The following is a 24,082-nucleotide window of genomic DNA, read 5'->3' as shown; positions in this document are numbered from 1 at the left end:
GACGAATGACAGATAATCTCGCTGATTAATTGAGTGTCCCACTGGTACCTGACTTGCTGACTGACTGGTTAATTCACTCTTTGACTTACGGGATAGTCACCGGCTTACTGACTGCTTGATTGACTCAAAGGTATCGCACCAGCTGAATGACACCTTGACAGACTCACTGTTACTTAACTGCCCCCCCGCGTTGAGAGGTGCCTTGCTGACTGAGTGGTGACTGATTAGATAACTAACTGGTGCCTGACTGATTGATTGACTCAGTGGTACTTGACCGGCTGACTACTTTTCCTTCACTGGCTCAGTGGAAGACTGGATGGTTGACTGAGAGGTCGACTCACAGGCTAACTGAGGTGTCGTTGAAATTTATTAGGAAACACTGAAACGTGCTTGATAACGGACTTTTTCTACGAAGTCTGGCCAAAGACTGAAATACCTCAAGTCTTGCTAAAGTCGCTCCGGAAACACGGTTATCACAAAAGTGTCTCAAAACAAGCAAAACTCAATTTTTTAAATAGAATGTGTTGAAATCTGTGAGAAAAACCTAATATACCATGTGTACTACCAAATCTAGCCAAAGACTGAGATGCGTCTTCTTATTCAACTCGTGCTACAAACACGGTTTTCAAAAAGTATCAGGCAACAAGTCAAAATCAATGTTTTTTTGATAGAATGTGTTGACAACTGTGAGAAAGCACTAAAATTTGCTTGATATGCCATGTTTCCTTCCATATCTGGCCAGAGACTGGAATGTGTTGAGTCTTGCTCAAGTCAGGCTGGAAACACGGTTTTCAAAAACACTATCTGGAAAGAAGCCCAAAAAACTTTTTTAAAAAGAATGTGCTGAAATCTGCAAAAAACACTGAAATTTGCTCGATTCCCGATCGTTCCTACGAGATTTGGCTACAGACTGAAATACATGCTTGACTCAGGTTGAAAACACGGTTTTTCAACAAGTATCTAGAGACAAGCCAAAGCAAACTTCATTGAACAGAATGTGCTGAAATATGTAAGAAAACACAAAAATTTGATTGATACGCGATGCTTCCTACAAAGTTTGCCTAGAGACTGAAATACATCGTCTTCCTCATCTTGGGATGAAAACAGAAATTTGGGAAAAGTATCTTTTCAAATTTGTAAGAACACGCTATAATTTGATTGATACCCGATGTTTCCTGTAAAATTTTGCCACAGAGTGAAGGAAGTCAAGTCTTGCTCAACTCGCGCTACATACACCGTTGTTCATTGTATTGAACTAGTTTAGTATGAAATATCAAATTATTTCATGCAGAAAGTACAGAGTTGTAGTGGTTGGAAGATTGAGAGCCTGCACGGCTGATTTGCTTACTTGTAGGGATTTGCCCCATTTTTCATCTCTTGTCATCCATACCGTAGGCCTTGAGCTGGGAAAGAAGGATAAAAATATCTAACAAGTCTAGAAGCGATCGCTCGTCTTCTCACGGTTTGTCCGGTTCTGAAATATCAGCATTAAGATCTGCCGCAAACAATATTGTACTTGACAGTGTTGATGCTGCCTCGAATAGCAATGATGGCTCACGACACCACTGTGATTTATTAGTTGACGGAGGCCTGTAAATTCCACAAACAGTGATCCAGGTTTTCGCAAGGTTAATCCTGAGAACGATAGATTCGGTTTTAAAACTTGACTACTTTTCAGAAGGGAGCCCTTTTATTTCTTTGACTCGGATAAAGCAGATGTCGCTCCCAACATACACTAATAAACCAGCGCCACTTGCCTTTCTGTCGCAACGACACTATCGAAAACCACCAACATGAAACATGTTCTCCGGAAAAGTCGCGTCGATTTTGCTCTCAGATATAATCAGAATGTCGAGTTTACTAGGACGAAGCCAAGATTTGATCTCATGAAGCTAGAAACCGCCGATGCTGTTAGCGTTAATGTGTCCCAGTTTAAAGTTTCAAACATTATTCCCGGCAATTTGATCAAATCTCGACCAGGTTTCGTCCACTGACTCCGACTCTACCTCATCTTGCTTTTCTTCGAGAGTTGAGTTTTCAAAGAAACTATCACTAAGTGGAGGTAGAGAGCATCTCATACAGTACCATGTTCGAAAATGTGTCATAGAATAGGATCGTAACTCCCTGAGACTCATGCCAGTGCATTTCCTGTGATAGGTGTCGATACAACCACTACAAGGGACGCCATTTTGATTTTTCTTCAAACCTTCAAACCAAATCAAGGACAGTGCATCAACATACGAACATCTGTTAAAGGAAGCAGGATTACCTACATTAGGTATGAGAAGACTGAAAGACCTGATGGTGTTAATGTTCAACCTGGAACGTACATCGCTGAATTATTGCAAACAATGGAAAATAATTACAAGTTACGTACACCACACTTTGTTATACCGAGATATAATACAGTAACTTATGAAAAGCATTTTATCGGACATCTAAGGCCTTATTTATGGTGCAAATTACCGGGAAATGTACGGACACAATGTGACTCGAACAATTTTAAAATACAAATTAAGAAAATGGACCTAGAAAGCGTTTTTCTTGAGAAAAGTCCAGCTGGTTGTTTTCTATGTGATTCTTAGACTATAATAACTCATTAATTATCATTACTCATTCACTGGTCATTCCTAAACTATATTCCTACAGTTTTTAACATTGCGCATATACACAAAACTCTTCATTTCTCTAAAACGCTTTCTATGTGTTTAATTATCATTAAAAAGTTACTATTGGCTTAAAAGTAGTTTTTTAGGTGTAAAAATCGTTTTAAACGCCTAAAGCCTTAGTTAAGAAATTCAATAATTTTTACAATTTAGATGGTCACACTGCGGAAGGTTGTGGCTCTGTTATTCCTCAATCAAAGCCATTGTCGTTTAGAGCTCCAATAGCTTGTTGTTTTTGCTAATAGTGCGTTGAATTTGATCTCTATATTCTCAAGGGTTTAAACGTTTTAGAGGCCCGAGTGACCCTATAACATACGAGGAAATATCAGCACACAAGTCGGGTATTTCAGCAGAAAAAAAGGGGAAAATCCACCAGCATACGTGGGAAAAATTAGCTGTGCAGGCTCTCAATCTTCCAACAACTCTAACTCTGTTGTTTCCACATAAAATAACCTTATACTTCATACCAAACTAGTTGAATGGAATTACCAATAGTGTGGCAAGTTTCATTACCTAGGAGGGAATGGTTCAGAAGTTAGATGGGGTTAGGGCTAACGTACCACCTTACTTAAGAATTTCAGTCTTTCAAAATTCAGATGGTCACAGTTCCAAAAACTATAACTCTGTCATTCCGCAATGCATCATGATCATCAGTCTTCTTCGTGCTCTGTTGCGCATAAGGCCTTGATAATTCTCTTCCATCGGTCCCGGTCTCATGCAATAAACCTCGCTTCTTCCCACGACTTCTCACCCGCCTCCCTTCTTTCCTTTTCAATCGATCGCCTCCAAGTTGTTTTGGGCCTGGCCACCTTTCTCTTACTGTCTGGTGACCGTGTGAGGGCTATTTCGCAGTGGTAGTCTTGCGACATCGTCAAGAGATTTCCAAGAAAATTCCACCTACTTCTCCTAACTTCTATGCTCATCGGTGCAGATCCGGTTTCTTTTTGTAATTCCTCCTTTGAAATGATGTACGGCTAAAATATACCTTGAATTCTCTTCAGGCACTGCTACTGAGAGGAGTCAAGTTTCTCGTAATCTTTAGCATTTGTCTTCCATGTTTGACTTCCATACAAAAGGACCCGTCTCACGAGGATGTTGAATACCTTAATCTCGGTCTTCTTACTATATTGCTTAGAGCTCCACACTTTTTGCAACTTCCTAAATGCTGTCTTGGCCTTACAAAGTCTGCCTTCTACTTCCTTATCTGCTGCCCCATCCGCACTTACACCACATGCTCCAAGATAAGTGAAGTCGTTTATTTCCTGGATGTCTTGACCGTTTTGGAATTTGATAGAGTTGTTGTTCTTGCAACTAATTTTCAGTATGCGTGTTTTCGATTTGCTAATGTTGAGTCCCACTATCTGAGCTGCCTCTGTTAGCTTATCTGTCTCTTTTGCATCTGTCCGTGATTTGTTGAGATCAGAGCGACATCATCCGCGTAGTCTAGGTCTTGTAGCTGACTGGTGAATTTCCATCTGATACCTATCTTTGCTAGATGGGTTGTCTCTTGCATTATTCAGTCGATGGCGAGAAGGAATAAGAAGCCTGACATTACACAACATTGCTTGACGCCAGGTTTTACTTGGAACCATTCGGATGGTTGACCTCCATCAAGAACTGCAGATTTGGAATCCGGGTAAAGGAGTTGGATCATTCTGATGAGTTTACTCGGTATTCCTCAATAAAATCTACTCATATTTATCACGCAAGTAGTTCAATGCAATGCCCAAAAGTGTGATAAAGTTCATGGCTTAAGCACGAATGGTTCAAACGTTACACGGGGTTAGGGTTAACGTGCCAGCCTGCTTCATATCCCCTCGGCGATGGTTCATATCCGTTCGCAATCTTCCAACCCCTATAACTCTAGTAATTCTCAATGAAATAACTTTATTTTTTATAAAAACTTAGTCCAATGCAATCACTAATAGTGTGACAAGTGTCGTGGCTTAAGAATCAATGGGTCAAAAGTTAGATTGGGTTAGGGTTAACCTACCACCTTTGTTCATATCCCCTCGGCGATGGTTAATGTCCCTTTACAATTCTTATAAATATGACTATGACTTACGCCGCGACTTAGATCATGACTATGACTGTCTATATCTATGACTATGACTATGACTATCAGTATTTCAATGACCCTTCCGAAGAGTATGATTATGACTATGACTATGACTGATCGAGACTATGACTATGAAAAATGGGGCGATATCAGCAAAAAAATGAGGCGATATCAGCACCAAAAAATGGGGCGATATCAGCTAGAGTCGACAAATCAGCACACCGAAGGAAGGTGTCTTCCTCACTGAGTTGTTTGATTTCTCTTTTAGCTTTTCAAAAGTCATGGAAAAGTTTTAAGTTTGAAACTTTGGAGGTTGGAAAAGTTGACTATGATTATGTTGTCCTGTTGCTATGTGCTTAAGGGGTTGAAAGCTTTAGAGGCCCGAATGACCCTATAACATACGAGTGCATACCAGTACACAAGGTGGACAGGTCAGCAGAAAAATAGGGCAAATCCCCACAAGTAAGCAAATCAGCAGTGCAGGCTCTCAACCACCACAACTCTGTACTTTCTGCATAAAATAATTTGATATTTCATACCAAACTAGTTCAATACAATGATCAACAGTGTGACAACTTTCATGGCTTAAGCATGAATGGTTCAAAAGTTGGATGGGGTTAGGGTTAACCTACCTCTTTTCGTGTCAGTCATCAGGGGTATCATGGCCATCTTTGTCAAAATTTCAAATTTCCCTCAAACTCCTGCTATTTGTTCAATGGTGCCCATAACGAGTTTCTAGCGCTTTCAAAGTAATTTTCAAGCCTTAAAATGAGGTTTTCTCACTTACACCCCGTAGCCCAGTTTTCACCTTTCTTTTGGTCAATCTTATAACCACCATAACTCTGTTGATTATGCATAACATAACTTGATATTTCACACCAAACTTGTTCAATCCAATGAGCAATAGTGTGACAAGTTTAATGGCTAAAACGTGAATAGTTCAAAATTTAGATGGGGTTAGGGTTAACCTACCACTTTAGTTCATATCTCCTGGCGATGGTTCATATACCCTCGGTGATGGTTCATATCCCCTCTCAATCTTCTAACCTCTAGAACTCTCTTCGTTCTGCATGAAGTATCCTCATGTTTCATACCACACTAGTTCAATCCGAGTACCAATAGTGGAACAAGTTTCATGGCTTAAGCTTAAATGAGTCAAAAGTTAGAAGTGGTTAGGGTTAAGGGACCCTATTTTCATTTTCGCTGTCTTGAATATTTTTCGAAAGGGGTAGCATGGTACTTTTGGTCAAACTTTTCAGTGTCTAGAACGCTTTCTTATTGATTGATTATCATTGAAAAGAGTTACTGTTGTCTGCAATATACTCATATCTATCTATCAGGAAAGTAGTTCAATGCAATGCCCAACAGTGTGATAAAGTTCATGACTTAAGCACGAATGGTTCAAAAGTTAGATGGGGCTAGAATTAACGTGCCACCTTCGTTCATATCCCCTTGGCGATGGCTCATATCCCCTCGGCGATGGTTCATATCCTCTCGCAATCATCCAACCCATATACCTCTGGTATTCCTCAATGAAATAACTTTATATTTCATACCAAATGAGTTCAATGATATTAGTAACAGTGTGACAGATTTCATGGCTTAAGAATCAAGGGGTCAAAAGTTAGATGGGATTAGGGTTAACGTTCTTCCTGGGTTCAATTCCCCTCGGCGATGGTTCATATCCCCTTACAATTCCTACAACTCTGACTATGACTTAGACTGCGACTTGGACTATGACTATACCTATCAGTATTTCAATGACCCTTCCTAAGAGTATGACTATGACTATGACTATGATTATGACTGACTGAGACTATGACAATGAAAAATGGGGCGATATCACCGAAACAAATGAGACGATATTAGCAAACGTGGGCAAATCAGCACACCGAACGAAGGTGTCTTCATCAATGAGTTGCTTGATGTCTCCTATAGCTTTTTAAAAGTCATGGAAAAGTTAAGTTTCAAACGTTGCAAGTTTGAAAAGTTGACTATGATTATGTTGTCCTGTTGCTATATGCTCAAGGGTCTCAAAGTCTTAGAAGCCCAAATGACCCTATAACATACGAGGGCATATCAGCACACAAAGTGGGCAGGTCAGCAGAAAAATTAGGCCAATCAACACAAGTGGATAAATCAGCCGTGCAGGCGCGCAATCTTCCAACCACTACGACTCTGTACTTTCTGCATGAAATAATTTGATATTTCATACCAAACTAGTTTAATCCATTGATCAGGAGTGTGACAAGGCTCATGGCTTACAGTGACACGAACTCAACCGGGGCCACCCAACGTTTTTTAGCCAATCACAAGACGAGTTTAGAACAAAAAATTGAAGCTCGTTCATCAGCGGATCAATCAGTATAAGGGTCAAGTTTCACTGTTCGTTTGACTAAATCAGATGTGAAGGTATGCGAAAGCTTATAGTTTTTTTAAAGCAAAAAATATAATATTTTCCATTTCTATTACGGTAAAGGTGAATAAATGTTTACCGAATGGCGGCCGGTAATTTCGAAGACTATACTGACTAAAGTTAAATTTACCAAATTGCGGCCGACTCACTTTATACAATATATTTTCCGAAACAAGGCCTGGAATGCCGAAGGCGAGAGCTTATGTAATTTACTGAATATTGCGGCCGCGAATTTTGAACACGAAACGGGCTCGATCAATGTGAATAAATATATCAAATTACAGCCGGCTAAACCTCAAGGCGAAACCGGCTCAACACAAGTATATTTTTAAAATATCATTGAAAAACGGCCGTATCTACAATTTTACCGAGAATTTTAGTAACCAATCACAAGGACAAAGAAAATTTCAAATTTAGTTTTTGCATGTATTACCGGTGGTTGATTCCGTTTGCGTTGTAGTTTGAAAGTCGGGAAGTATTTCAAACATTCACTGATTTGAGGTAAAACCGTTTCGTCTTCAAAATCTCAGGCCGTGTCAATTCCGCAAATACATTTGTATTGAGTCCGTTTGGTCTTCAATATTCCCAGCCGCATTATTCCGTAAATAATATAAGCTTTCATCCTCGACATTCCAGAACGTGTTTCGAAATATATATTTTATAAGTTAACCCGTTCGTAATTTAGTAAATTTCTTTAAGTCTGAGTCCTTGCAGTCTTCAAACCTCCCGGCCCCAAAATTCGGTAAGTTGTACAAGCTTTCTTTTTCAAAACTCCATACCCTATATCGAAAAATTTTTGTTATAAAAGTTTACTCAGCCGTAATTTGGTAAATTTACGTTGAGTTCGTTCAGTCTTTAAAATTCCCGGCAGCAATACTCGGTAAATTATACAAGTTCTTGTCTCCGACATTCCAGACCGTGTTTCGAAAAAGAAATTTATTGGTTTACCCAGCATTATTCGTTACTTACGTACGTTGAGTCTGTTCAGTCTTCAAAATTACCGGCCGCTATTAGATAAATATTTGTTCGCTTTTACCGTAAACGAAATAAACAACATATTTATTCACCGTAAAAAAACTAGAAGCTTCCGCATGTCCTGACATCGACTCCAGTCAAACGAGCAGTTTAATTTGACCGCTGGTGAACGAACTCCAATTCTGTTGTTCCGTACTTGTCTTGTAATTGGCTAAAAAACGTTGGGTGGCCCCGGTTGAGTTCGTTTCACTGAATGGTTAAGAAGTTACTTAGGGCTAGGGTTAACCTACCTCTTTTCGTGTCAGTCATCAGGGGTAACATGGCCATCTTTGTCAACACTTCAAATTTCCCTCAAACTCCTGTTATTTGTTCAATGGTGCCCAAAACGAGGTTCTAGCTCTTTCAAAGTAGTTTTCAAGCCTTAAAATGAGTTTTTCTCACGTACACCTCTTAGCCCATTTTTCACCTTTCTCTAGTCAATCTTCCACGATACAATGATATTCGCTATTGCTTAAATAGCGCTATCTACTGCGAGGATCGTGCATCACATGTAACTATAACACTATTTGTTATGCATAAAATAACTTCATATCTCACACCAAACTAGTTCAATCCAATGATCAATAGTGTGACAGGTTTCATGGTTGAAATGTGAATGGTCAGTGGACGAAACCTGGTCGAGATTTGATCAAATTGCCGGGAATAATGTTTGAAACTTTAAACTGGGACACATTAACGCTAACAGCATCGGCGGTTTCTAGCTTCATGAGATCAAATCTTGGCTTCTTCCTAGTAAACTCGACATTCTGATTATATCTGAGAGCAAAATCGACGCGACTTTTCCGGAGAACATGTTTCATGTTGGTGGTTTTCGATAGTGTCGTTGCGACAGAAAGGCAAGTGGCGCTGATTTATTAGTGTATGTTGGGAGCGACATCTGCTTTATCCGAGTCAAAGAAATAAAAGGGCTCCCTTCTAAAAAGTAGTCAAGTTTTAAAACCGAATCTATCGTTCTCAGGATTAACCTTGCGAAAACCTGGATCACTGTTTGTGGAATTTACAGGCCTCCGTCAACTCCTAAATCACAGTGGTGTCATGAGCTATCATTGCTATTGGAGGCAGCATCAACACTGTCAAGTACAATATTGTTTGCGGCAGATCTTAATGCTGATATTTCAGAACCGGACAAACCGTGAGAAGACGAGCGATCGCTTCTAGACTTGTTAGATATTTTTATCCTTCTTTCCAAGCTCAAGGCCTACGGTATGGATGACAAGAGATGAAAAATGGGGCAAATCCCTACAAGTAAGCAAATCAGCCGTGCAGGCTCTCAATCTTCCAACCACTACAACTCTGTACTTTCTGCATGAAATAATTTGATATTTCATACTAAACTAGTTCAATACAATGAACAACGGTGTATGTAGCGCGAGTTGAGCAAGACTTGACTTCCTTCACTCTGTGGCAAAATTTTACAGGAAACATCGGGTATCAATCAAATTATAGCGTGTTCTTACAAATTTGAAAAGATACTTTTCCCAAATTTCTGTTTTCATCCCAAGATGAGGAAGACGATGTATTTCAGTCTCTAGGCAAACTTTGTAGGAAGCATCGCGTATCAATCAAATTTTTGTGTTTTCTTACATATTTCAGCACATTCTGTTCAATGAAGTTTGCTTTGGCTTGTCTCTAGATACTTGTTGAAAAACCGTGTTTTCAACCTGAGTCAAGCATGTATTTCAGTCTGTAGCCAAATCTCGTAGGAACGATCGGGAATCGAGCAAATTTCAGTGTTTTTTGCAGATTTCAGCACATTCTTTTTAAAAAAGTGTTTTGGGCTTCTTTCCAGATAGTGTTTTTGAAAACCGTGTTTCCAGCCTGACTTGAGCAAGACTCAACACATTCCAGTCTCTGGCCAGATATGGAAGGAAACATGGCATATCAAGCAAATTTTAGTGCTTTCTCACAGTTGTCAACACATTCTATCAAAAAAACATTGATTTTGACTTGTTGCCTGATACTTTTTGAAAACCGTGTTTGTAGCACGAGTTGAATAAGAAGACGCATCTCAGTCTTTGGCTAGATTTGGTAGTACACATGGTATATTAGGTTTTTCTCACAGATTTCAACACATTCTATTTAAAAAATTGAGTTTTGCTTGTTTTGAGACACTTTTGTGATAACCGTGTTTCCGGAGCGACTTTAGCAAGACTTGAGGTATTTCAGTCTTTGGCCAGACTTCGTAGAAAAAGTCCGTTATCAAGCACGTTTCAGTGTTTCCTAATAGATTTCAACGCCATCTATTCACAAGAGTTACTTTTGGCTTGTTTCCATATACTTTTTGGAAAACCGTCTTTACAGTGCCCGTTGAGGAAGACTTGGCGCATTTTAGTGTGTGGCTTAGTTTGGTAGGAAACATTGGGTATTAAGCAAATTTTAGAGTTTTCTTGCCTGACTCAATGGTACTTCACTGCCTATCTGACTGCTTAAGCTAACTGACTTATCCACCGATGGGTGACTAAGTTGCTTATTGACTGACAAGCTGACTCTCTCGTTGGCTAACTTACTATCTGACTGGGTACCTGAATTGCTTAGTGATTGGTGACTTCGTAGCTCATTGCCTGCTGCTTGACTGGCTGTCTGCCTGGTTGACTGTCTAGCTGACAGAATGTCTGACTGCTAACTGAGTGGCTTGTCGACTGGCGACTAATGGACTGATTGGCTGGTTGGCTGAGCAGCTGACTGAATGTTTGAATAACTCACTATTACTTGACTGGCTCTCTCAGTGGTTAAAAGAATTGCTAACTGCCTGGTGACTGAGTTGCTCGTTGGCTGCTGACTTCACTACCTAAGCTAACTGACTTATCCATCGATCGGTGGCTAAGTGGCTTACTGACTATTGAGCGACAAGCTGACTCTATCATTGCCTAACTCACTGGTACTTGAATGGCTATCTGACTGGCTACCTGAATTACTGTGTGATTGGTGACTTATTAGGTTATTGCCTGCTGACTGACTGCCTGACTGCCTGACTGCCTGATTGACTGTCTACCTGGCTGAATGGTTGACTTAACTAGTGGCTAATGGACTTCTGACTGAAAGGTTCAATAACCCAAATGTACTTCACTGGCTATGTGAATTGCTGACTACCTAGTGACTGTTGCTCATTGGCTGCTGAGTGACTAGCCTAGAATATGGCTCACTCACTGGCTGTTTGAGAGAATGACTGACTTAATGATGAGGATGACTGGCTATTTGACTGGTTAACTGACTGGCTGGCCGACTGGCTCAGCGACTGGTGCCTAAGTAGCTAATTGACTGACCGGTCGACCTGGCTGGTTGACTGATTGGATGACGAAATGGTTGACTAACCCAGTTGTACTTGAGTTGTTATCTGATTGTTTAAATGACTCCCTAACCGACTGGTGACTGATTCACCAATTGAGCGGTGACTGACTGGTTGACTGGCTGATTGAAAGTTCGACTGAACCAGTAGTACTTGACTGGCTAATTGAGTCACTAATTGACTGCAGACTGACTGGCTGACCTGCTGGTTATCTGACCGGATGACTGAACGGTTGAGAGAATCAGTAATAGGTGATTGGCTATCTGACTCGGTAGCTCGTTTGCTGCTCACTCGGTGATAGAGTGCCTAATTGGTGAATGACAGTTTTACTGGCTCGTAACCTGACTGGCCTACTAAATGGTTTACTGAATGTGTAGTACCTGACGGGTTATCTGACTGGTGAACTACTTCCCACACCTACTGGTAGACCTGTGGGTTATTGACTGATGAAGGACTGACTGGTTGACTGACTGGCTGACCAACTGATTGACTGACTCACTCGTAGTTGAGTGGCTATTTAAATGGTTAAATAAACTGCTAACTTGTTCTTTGACTTGGTGGAACATGACTGTTTACCCAAGTGATGACTGATTAAATTACGGATTGGTTCACTAACTCACTGGCACCTGACTGGCTGACTAACTGGCTCAGCGCTTTGCTAACTGGCTGCTCATTGACTAACAGACTAGTAACTGAGCGTCTGACTAACTGGGTTTTTGATTGGCAAACTCACAGATTTACTGCGTGATTCACTGAGCGGTTTAGTGACTAGTTAAATAACTGGTTGACTGACTTGCGGAATGTATGATGACTTACTAACTTTCTGATTAATGACTATCTACCTTGGTGACTGTTCGAGCAGTTAACTGCGAACTAACTTGGTAACTGACTAGGTAATAGTCAGCAAGGCGCTGGACCAGGGAATTGCCAGTCAGGTGCTAGTGAGTCACTCATCAGTCAGCTGGCCAGTCAGTTATTCAGTCTGTCACCATTCGGCTAACACCTCAGTTAGCCTGTGAGTCGACCTCTCAGTCAACCATCCAGTCTTCCACTGAGCCAGTGAAGGAAAAGTAGTCAGCCGGTCAAGTACCACTGAGTCAATCAATCAGTCAGGGCCCAGTTAGTTATCTAATCAGTCAGCACTCAGTCAGGAAGGCACCTCTCAACGCGGGGGGGCAGTTAAGTAACAGTGAGTCTGTCAAGGTGTCATTCAGCTGGTGCGATACCTTTGAGTCAATCAAGCAGTCAGTCAGCCGGTGACTATCCCGTAAGTCAAAGAATGAATTAACCAGTCAGTCAGCAAGTCAGGTACCAGTGGGACACTCAATTAATCAGCGAGATTATCTGTCATTCGTCAGAAAGATAGTCAGTGATTAGTCGATCACGAGTGAGCTAATCTGTCAGAGAGGCGCTCAGGTACCGATCATCTAGTCAACCAGTCAATCAGTCAGTCAGTCGCCGGTCAGAAACGATATCTAATTCAGTCAGTGAACCAGCTAGTGACCCAGTTACTCAGTGGCTCAGGAACAGGTCTGTCACTCAAGTCGATCAGTCAGTCAACGGATCAGGTACCAGTCAGTTAGTCAACCCGTCAGTCACTAGGTCACCAGTCAGTCAGTCAGCCGGTTAGCTAGCTGGTGAGTCACCAGTAACTAACTGAGTTAGTGGCTCCTAACGGACTGACTGACTGGTTTAATCACTTACTGATTTAAACGCTTCGTGACTGATTGACGTGTTCACTCACACACTGGTACCTAATTTGCTCACTGAGTAACTCACCCAGTCACTGGTACCTGACTAGCCATCTTACTTGCTGACTTACATGTTGAACGACTGACGACGGGGTAATTGACTGGTGACTGATTGGTTAACTAACCGGTTGGCACCTTCGCTACTGACTGACAGGTGTACTAACTAACTGAGTTAAAAGCTCCAGACCTATTGACTGACTGGTTGACTGACTGACTAATTTAAATGATTAGTGACTCATTGACGGTATGGCTAACTCACTGGTACCTAACCGGCTGACTGCGTGGTTGACTGACTCACGGGTACCTGACTAGGCATCTGACTTGTTGACTGACATGCTGACCGACTAACGACAGGGCTAATTTACTGTTGATGGACTGCTTAACTTACTGGTTGGTACCTAAGCGGCTGACTGACTGAATTAATGGCCTCTGCCTGACTGACTAACTTCTTGTCTGACTCACTGGTACTTGATTGGGGATCCGACTTGCTGGCTTACGTGCTGACTGACTACCGCAGAGCTAATTAACTGGTGACTGACTGTTTAATTGGTTGACTGACTCAGTGGTAGCTGACCAACCTACTGACTGGTTGCCTGAGTGGCTGACTGACCTGTTTCCTGACCAGTTAAACAGTCAGTGACCTTTTAATTAGCCCGTGGTTAGTCAGTCAGCACGTCAGCCAACAAGTCAGATGGTTAGTGAAGTACCAGTGATTCAGTCAAGCAGTTAGTCAGTCAGTCAGGAGCCATTAATTCAGTCAGTCAGCCGCTAAGGTACCAACCAGTTAGTTAAGCAGTCCATCAGCAGTCAATTAGCCCGCCGTTAGTCGGTCAGCATGTCAGTCCACAAGTCACATGACAAGTCAGGTACCAGTGAGTCTGTAAACCACTCAGTCAGCCGCTTAGGTACCAGTGAAATAGTCAACCCGACAATCAGGCACTAACCGTTTAAATTAGTCACTAAGTGAACCTGTCAGTCAGTAGCTCTCGAGCCATTAACTTAGTTAGTAAACTAGTCAGTCAGCAGCTCAGGTACCACCCGCTTAATTAACCAATCAGACTGACTGAGTGTTTGACTGACTGGCTGGCACCTGACCGGCTGACTGACTGGTTAACTACCTTGCTGACTGGTAGAGCCTGGCTAATTGACAAGTGACTGGCTTGCTGACTGTCTTGTTGACCTACCCACTCTTAGCTGTTTGGCTGCAAACCAGGTTGACTGCCATGTTAATCGACTGATAACTGACTGGTTAACTGACTGATGGTTAACTGGCTGACTGACTAGCTATCAAAGTGCTTGACTGAGTCACTGGTACCTCAATTCCTAACTGAGCAGTTAAAAGAACTGTTGACTGCGTTGTTGACTGACTGACTGATAAAAATGGTTAGTTTGTGATTGACGGGTTGGCTAACTCACTGATACCTAACCGGCTGACTCTGTGGTTGACTGACCCACTGGTACGTGGCTAGCCATCTCACTTAATGATGGACATGTTTACCGACTAACGATTGGCTAATTGAGTGGTGCCTAAATGGTTAACTTCTTGGGTGGTACATGAGAGGCTGACTGACTAGTTTACTTACTAACTGAGTTAGTGGCTCCTAACGGACTGACTGACTGGTTTAATCACTGACTGATTTAAAGGGTTAGTGACTGATTGAAGTGTTCCCTCACACACTGGTAGCTAATTAGGGGGTGAGCTACTCAGTCAGCAAATTAGGTACCAGTGTGTGGGTGAACACGTCAATCAGTCACGAAGCCTTTAAATCAGTCAGTCAGTCAACCAGTCAGTCAGTAGGTCTGGAGCTTTAAACTCAGTTAGTTAGTACACCATTTAATCAGTAGCGAAGGTACCAGCCGGTTAGTTAACCAATCAGTCACCAGTCAATTACCCCGTCGTCAGTCGTTCAACATGTAAGTCAGCAAGTAAGATGGCTAGTCAGGTACCAGTGACAGGGTGAGCTACTATGTGAGCAAATTAGGTACCAGTGTGGGAGTGAACACGTTAATCAGTCACGAAGCGTTTAAATCAGTAAGTGTTTAAACCAGTCAGTCAGTCCGTTAGGAGCCACTAACTCAGTTAGTTACTGGTGACTCACCAGCTAGCTAACCGGCTGACTGACTGACTGACTGGTGACCTAGTGACTGACTCCTTGACTAACTGACTGGTACCTGATCCGCTGACTGACTGAATTATCTACTTAGTCTCCACTCAGTTAGCCAGTCAGTCACCCCTCGGTCAGGAAGTCAGTCAATCAGTCAGTTAGCCGGTCAAGTGCCAGTGAATCAGTCAACCATTAAGTCAAGGGATCAATTATCTAGTTAGTCACCAGTCAGTGAGCCGGTCAAGTACCAGTAAATCAGTCAACCATTAAGTCAAGGGATCAATTATCTAGTTAGTCACCAGTCAGTTAGTAGGTCACTAACTGGTCAGCTAGCCAGTCACTCACTATTACGTCAGCAAACGAGTCAACAAGTCAATCAGAGGGTCAGGTATCAGTCAGTCGGTCAATCGGTAAGTCGGTAAGTCACCAGTCATTTACCCAATAAGTAACCAGTCGGCTAAAAAGTCAATTTACCAGTCAGTCAGCCAATCAGTCAAGCGAGCAGATCATCATCGGGTACCAGTCAGTCAGTAAACTAGTCAGTCAGGCGGTCAGGTAGCAGCAAGGAAGTCAAGCAGTCAGTCAGCCAGTCACAAGTCACTAGTCGGTCACCAAGTCAATCAACATGTCGGTCAGCCAGGCACTACGCCAGATAGTCTGTCTGCTCGATAACTACCAGTAAATTAGTCAGCCAGTCACTCAGCCAGTCACTTAGCCCGTCAATCAGAAAGTCAGTCAGCAGAGTCAATAACCACTGAGTTATTCAGTCCATCACCAGTCAGTGAGCAACGTAGTCACTTAGCTAGTCAATCACTCAAGTACCAACATCTAAGTTAATCAATCAGGCACACAGTCAGTCACTGGTCAGGAAAGCAGTCAGTAGGCCGGAAAATCACCACTCTGTCAGCAAATCAGCCAAACAGTCAGTGAACCAGATAGTAAATTAGTCGTTCAACCACTCAGTCACCAGTCATTCAAACAGATAATCAAGCAGTCACTAACCCAGTTACCGAACCAGTCAAGCGGCCAGTCAAGTACCAGTGACTCACTCAATAAGTCACTAAGCCGGTCGATAACTAGTTAGCTAGACAGTCGATCACCAGTAAGTCACCACTCGGTCACCAAGTCAGTCAACCAGAGAGGCACTCATGTACTAATTACTAGGTTAGCCAGCCAGTCATTGGCTACTGATTAACCATTATTTGTCACTAAGTCAGTAAGTAAACCAGTCAGTTAATCAGTCAGTCAACTAGTCAGTAAACCAGTCAGCCAGCTCTTCAGGTGCCACTGGGTCGGTCAATAAGTCGTTAACCAGTCAGTGAGCCAGTTAATCACCTGTCAGTTAGACAGTCAGTTGGAAGTCGGGCAGCAATGCAGTAAGCCAGTCAGGTAACAGTAGCTCAATCAACATGTAATTGAGTCACCCAGTCACTGAAGCAGATATCAGTCGGGTGATGAAGGAAGTCAAGCCGTCAGTCTGTTAATCAGTCCGTCTTTCAATTACAAGTCGGTCAGCCAGTCCATCACTCAGTCACCAATCAGTCTGTCAGTAGGTTACCAAGTCAGTCATTAGTCGGTCAACAAGTTAGTTAGCCAGTCAATGAACCTCTCAGTCAGTCACTCAGTTAGCCACTCAGTCACTGCAATGAGATTTAGCCAGCTACTCGGTCAACTACCAGTCAGTCACCAGTCACTTAGCCATTCAATCACCCTTCGGTCGGCAAGTAAGTCAGCCAATCAGTCGGCTAATCAGCCGTAAGTCACTCACACAGTCATTTCTCAAGTCACTTACCAGTCGGTCAGCAAGTCAGTTAACCAGTCAGATAGCCAGTCAAAGACCATTGAGTCAATCAACCATTCAGTCGGTGAGTCAGTCAACAGGCCAATCAGTCACCAGTCCACAAGTTGGTCAGTCAAACAGTCATATACCCAGTCAAATACTAATGAGTCAGTCAACCACTCTGTCATTCAACCAGTCAAATAGCTAGTCAAGTCCCATTAAGTCAGTCACCCTCTCAGTCTGCCAGTGAGTGAACCATGCAGTGGGCCAGCCAGTCAGCAGCCAATGACCAACTCAGTGACGAGGTAGTCAGCAATTCACTTAACCAGTGAGAGAGCCAGTCAAGTACCATTGAGTTAGTCAACCATTCAATCAGCTACTCAGTTAACTGGCCAGTCATCTAGTCAGTCACCAGTCAATAAGCCACTGAGTCACCAGTCAATTAGCCACTCAGTCACAAGTCCGTCAGCAAGTCCGTTAACATGTCAGATCGCCAGTCGAGTACCACTGAGTCAGTCAACCTTTCAGTGAGCCGGTCAGACAACCAAGGAGATGGGCAACTAAGTACCACTGGGCCAGCCAGCCATTCTGTCAGCTAGACAGTCAACCAGGCAGTCAGCCTGTCTGTCAGCCAGTCAGTCAGCAGGCAATGAGCTACGAAGTCACCAGTCACTAAGCAATTCAAGTAACCAGTCAGGTACCCAGTCAAGTACCACTGAATTAGGCAACCATTCACTCAGCTAGTCAGCCGAACAGCCAGTCAGCCACTCAGTCACCAGCCAATAAGCCACTTAGTCACTGATCGGTGTACAAATCAGTTAGTTTATCCAGTCAGATAGCCAGTCAAGTACCACTGCGTCAGTCAAGAAAACTCTATTATAAGTCTCCACTCAGTTAGCCAGTCAGTCACCACGCTGTCAGGAAGTCAGTCAACCAGTCAGTTAGCCGGTCAAGTGCCAGCGAATCAGTCAACCATTAAGTTAAGGGATCAATTATCTAGTTTGTCACCACTCAGTTAGTAAGCCACTAACTGGTCAGTTAGCCAATCACTCACTATTACGTCCGCAAAGGAGTCAACAAGTCAATCAGTGGGTCAGATATCAGTCAGTTGGTCAGTCGGTAAGTCCGTAAATCACCAGTCATTTACCCAATAAGTAGCCAGTCGGTTGAAAAGTCAATTTACCAGTCAGTCAGCCAATCAGTCAACCAACCAGATAACCCTAATTAGTTACTGGTGACTCACCAGCTAGCTAACCGGCTGACTGACTGACTGGTGACCTAGTGACTGACTGGTTGACTAACTGACTGGTACCTGATCCGCTGACTGACTGATAGACTTGAGTGACAAACTTTTTCCTGTACGACTGACTAACTGGGTCACTAGCTGGTTCACTGACTGAATGATATACCGTTAGTGACTGGCGACTGACTGACTCAATGACTGGTTGAGTAGCTGATCGGTACCTGACTGCTTCTCTGACAGATTAACTCACTCGTGACCGACTGATCACTGACTATCTTACTGACGAATGAGAGATAATGTCACTGACCAATTGAGTCTCCCACTGGTACCTGACTTGCTGACTGACTGGTTAATTCACTCTTTGACTTACGGGATAGTCACCGGCTGACTGACTGCTTGATTTACTCAATGGTATCGCAACCAGCTGACTCACACCCTGACTGACTCACTTTTACTTAACTGTCCCCCCGCGTTGAGAGGTGCCTTGCTGACTGAGTGCTGACTGATTAGATAACTAACTGGTGACTGACTGATTGATTGACTCAGTGGTACTTGACCGGTTAACTAATTTTCCTTCACTGGCTCAGTGGAGGACTGGATGGTTGACTGAGAGGTTGACTCACAGGCTAACTGGGGTGTTAGCCGAATGGTAACAGACTGAATAACTGACTGGCCAGCTGACTGATGAGTGACTCACTAGCACCTGACTGGCAATTCTAGGGTCCAGCGCCTTGCTGACTGTCACCTAGTCAGTTACCAAGTTAGTTAGCAGTTAACTGCTCGAACAGTCACCAAGGCAGATAGTCATTAATCAGAAAGTTAGTAACTCATCACACATTCAGCCAGTCAGTCAACCAGTTAACTAGTGACTCAACCGTTCAGTGAATCACGCAGTGAATCCGTGAGTTAGCCAATCAAAAACCCAGTCAGTCAGACGCTCAGTTACTAGTGTGTAAGTCAATCAGCAGCCAGTTAGCAAAGCGCTGAACCAGTTAGTCAGCCAGTCAGGTGCCAGTGAGTCAGTGAACCAATCCGTAATTTAATCAGTCATCACTCGGCTAAACAGTCATGTTCGACCGAGTAAGTCAATGAACAAGTTAGCAGTCTATTCAACCATTCAAATAGCCACTTAACTACGAGGGAGTCAGTCAATCAGTTGGTAAGCAAGTCAGGCAACCAGTCAGTCCTTCACCAGTCAATAAGCCACTGGTCTACAAGTAGGTGGGAGAAGCAGTTCACCGGTCAGATAACCCGTCAAGTACTACACATCCAGTACACCATTTAGTAAGACAGTCAGGTTACGAGCCAGTAAAACTGTCACTCACCAATTAGGCACTCTATCACCGAGTGAGCAGCAAACGAGCTACCGAGTCAGATAGCTAGTCAAGTGTTACTGATTCACTCAATCGTTCACTCATCCGGACAGATAACTTCGGTGGAACATGACTGTTTAGCCGAGTGATGACTGATTAAATTACGGATTGGTTCACTGACTCACTGGCACCTGACTGGCTGACTAACCTGTTGACTGACTTCCTGACAGCGTGGTGACTGACTGGCTAACTGAGTGGAGACTTATAATAGAGTTTTCTTGACTGACGCAGTGGTACTTGACTGGCTATCTGACTGGATAAACTAACTGATTTGTACACCGATCAGTGACTAAGTGGCTTATTGGCTGGTGACTGAGTGGCTGACTGGCTGTTCGGCTGACTAGCTGAGTGAATGGTTGCCTAATTCAGTGGTACTTGACTGGGTACCTGACTGGTTACTTGAATTGCTTAGTGACTGGTGACTTCGTAGCTCATTGCCTGCTGACTGACTGGCTGACAGACAGGCTGACTGCCTGGTTGAATGTCTAGCTGACAGAATGGCTGGCTGGCCCAGTGGTACTTAGTTGCCCATCTCCTTGGTTGTCTGACCGGCTCACTGAAAGGTTGACTGACTTAGTGGTACTTGACTGGCGATCTGACATGTTAACGGACTTGCTGACGGACTTGTGACTGAGTGGATAATTGACTGGTGACTCAGTGGCTTATTGACTGGTGACTGACTAGATGACTGGCCAGTTAACTGAGTAGCTGATTGAATGGTTGACTAACTCAATGGTACTTGACTGGCTCTCTCACTGGTTAAGTGAATTGCTGACTACCTGGTCACTGAGTTGGTCATTGGCTGCTGACTGGCTGGCCCACTGCATGGTTCACTCACTGGCAGACTGAGAGGGTGACTGACTTAATGGGACTTGACTAGCTATTTGACTGGTTGAATGACAGAGTGGTTGACTGACTCATTAGTATTTGACTGGGTATATGACTGTTTGACCGACCAACTTGTGGACTGGTGACTGATTGGCCTGTTGACTGACTCACCGACTGAATGGTTGATTGACTCAATGGTCTATGACTGGCTATCTGACTGGTTAACTGACTTGCTGACCGACTGGTAAGTGACTTGAGAAATGACTGTGTGAGTGACTTACGGCTGATTAGCCGACTGATTGGGTGACTTACTTGCCGACCGAAGGGTGATTGAATGGCTAAGTGACTGGTGACTGACTGGTAGTTAACCGAGTAGCTGGCTAAATCTCATTGCAGTGACTGAGTGGCTAACTGAGTGACTGACTGAGAGGTTCATTGACTGGCTAACTAACTTGTTGACCGACTAATGACTGACTTGGTAACCTACTGACAGACTGATTGGTGACTGAGTGATGGACTGGCTGACCGACTTGTAATTGAAAGACGGACTGATTAACAGACTGACGGCTTGACTTCCTTCATCACCCGACTGATATCTGCTTCAGTGACTGGGTGACTCAATTACATGTTGATTGAGCTACTGTTACCTGACTGGCTTACTGCATTGCTGCCCGACTTCCAACTGACTGTCTAACTGACAGGTGATTAACTGGCTCACTGACTGGTTAACGACTTATTGACCGACCCAGTGGCACCTGAAGAGCTGGCTGACTGGTTTACTGACTAGTTGACTGACTGATTAACTGACTGGTTTACTTACTGACTTAGTGACAAATAATGGTTAATCAGTAGCCAATGACTGGCTGGCTAACCTAGTAATTAGTACATGAGTGCCTCTCTGGTTGACTGACTTGGTGACCGAGTGGTGACTTACTGGTGATCGACTGTCTAGCTAACTAGTTATCGACGGGCTTAGTGACTTATTGAGTGACTCACTGGTACTTGACTGGCCGCTTGACTGGTTCGGTAACTGGGTTAGTGACTACTTGATTATCTGTTTGAATGACTGGTGACTGAGTGGTTGAACGACTAATTTACTATCTGGTTCACTGACTGTTTGGCTGATTTGCTGACAGACTGGTGATTTTCCGGCCTACTGACTGCTTTCCTGACCAGTGACTGACTGTGCCTGATTGATTAACTTAGATGTTGGTACTTGAGTGATTGACTAGCTAAGTGACTACGTTGCTCACTGACTGGTGATGGACTGAATAACTCAGTGGTTATTGCCTCTGCTGACTGACTTTCTGATTGACGGGCTAAGTGACTGGCTGAGTGACTGGCTGAGTGACTGGCTGACTAATTTACTGGTAGTTATCGAGCAGACAGACTATCTGGCGTAGTGCCTGGCTGACCGACATGATGATTGACTTGGTGACCGAGTAGTGAGTGACTTGTGACTGGCTGACTGACTGCTTGACTTCCTTGCTGCTACCTGACCGCCTGACTGACTAGTTTACTGACTGACTGGTACCCGATGGTGATCTGCTCGCTTGACTGATTGGCTGACTGACTGGTAAATTGACTTTTTAGCCGACTGGTTACTTATTGGGTAAATGACTGGTGACTTACCGACTTACCGATTGACCGACTGACTGATACCTGACCCTCTGATTGACTTGTTGACTCCTTTGCTGACGTAATAGTGAGTGACTGGCCAGCTGACCAGTTAGTGACCTACTAACTGAGTGGTGACTAACTAGATAATTGATCCCTTGACTTAATGGTTGACTGATTTACTGGTACTTGACCGGCTCACTGACTGGTGACTAACTAGATAATTGATCCCTTGACTTAATGGTTGACTGATTCACTGGCACTTGACCGGCTAACTGACTTGTTGACTGACTTCCTGACCGAGGGGTGACTGACTGGCTAACTGAGTGGAGACTAAGTAGATAATTGAGTCAGTCAGCGGATCAGGTACCAGTCAGTTAGTCAAGGAGTCAGTCACTAGGTCACCAGTCAGTCAGTCAGCCGGTTAGCTAGCTGGTGAGTCACCAGTAACTAACTTAGTTAGTGGCTCCTAACGGACTGACTGACTGGTTTAAACACTTACTGATTTAAACGCTTCGTGACTGATTAACGTGTTCACTCCCACACTGGTACCTAATTTGCTCACATAGTAGCTCACCCTGTCACTGGTACCTGACTAGCCATCTTACTTGCTGACTTACATGTTGAACGACTGACGACGGGGTAATTGACTGGTGACTGATTGGTTAACTAACCGGCTGGTACCTTCGCTACTGATTAAATGGTGTACTAACTAACTGAGTTTAAAGCTCCAGACCTACTGACTGACTGGTTGACTGACTGACTGATTTAAAGGCTTCGTGACTGATTGACGTGTTCACCCACACACTGGTACCTAATTTGCTGACTGAGTAGCTCACCCCCTAATTAGCTACCAGTGTGTGAGGGAACACTTCAATCAGTCACTAACCCTTTAAATCAGTCAGTGATTAAACCAGTCAGTCAGTCCGTTAGGAGCCACTAACTCAGTTAGTAAGTAAACTAGTCAGTCAGCCTCTCATGTACCACCCAAGAAGTTAACCATTTAGGCACCACTCAATTAGCCAATCGTTAGTCGGTGAACATGTCCATCAACAAGTGAGATGGCTAGTCACGTACCAGTGGGTCAGTCAACCACAGAGTCAGGCGGTTAGGTATCAGTGAGTTAGCCAACCCGTGAATCACAATCTAACCATTTTTATCAGTCAGTCAGTCAACAACGCAGTCAACAATTCTTTTAACTGCTCAGTTAGCAATTGAGGTACCAGTGACTCAGTCAAGCACTTTGATAGCTAGTCAGTCAGCCAGTTAACCATCAGTCAGTTAACCAGTCAGTTATCAGTCGATTAACATGGCAGTCAACCTGGTTTGCAGCCAAACAGCTAAGAGTGGGTAGGTTAACAAGACAGTCAGCAAGCCAGTCACTTGTCAATTAGCCAGTCTCTACCAGTCAGCAAGGTAGTTAACCAGTCAGTCAGCCGGTCAGGTGCCAGCCAGTCAGTCAAACACTCAGTCAGTCTGATTGGTTAATTAAGCGGGTGGTACCTGAGCTGCTGACTGACTAGTTTACTAACTAAGTTAATGGCTCGAGAGCTACTGACTGACAGGTTCACTTAGTGACTAATTTAAACGGTTAGTGCCTGATTGTCGGGTTGACTATTTCACTGGTACCTAAGCGGCTGACTGAGTGGTTTACAGACTCACTGGTACCTGACTTGTCATGTGACTTGTGGACTGACATGCTGACCGACTAACGGCGGGATAATTGACTGCTGATGGACTGCTTTACTAACTGGTTGGTACCTTAGCGGCTGACTGACTGAATTAATGGCTCCTGACTGACTGACTAACTGCTTGACTGAATCACTGGTACTTCACTAACCATCTGACTTGTTGGCTGACGTGCTGACTGACTAACCACGGGCTAATTAAAAGGTCACTGACTGTTTAACTGGTCAGGAAACA

Source organism: Stylophora pistillata, chromosome 6, assembly GCF_964205215.1.
Source record: "Stylophora pistillata chromosome 6, jaStyPist1.2, whole genome shotgun sequence".
Classification (NCBI taxonomy): domain Eukaryota; kingdom Metazoa; phylum Cnidaria; class Anthozoa; order Scleractinia; family Pocilloporidae; genus Stylophora; species Stylophora pistillata.
This window is presented reverse-complemented; position numbering follows the sequence as displayed.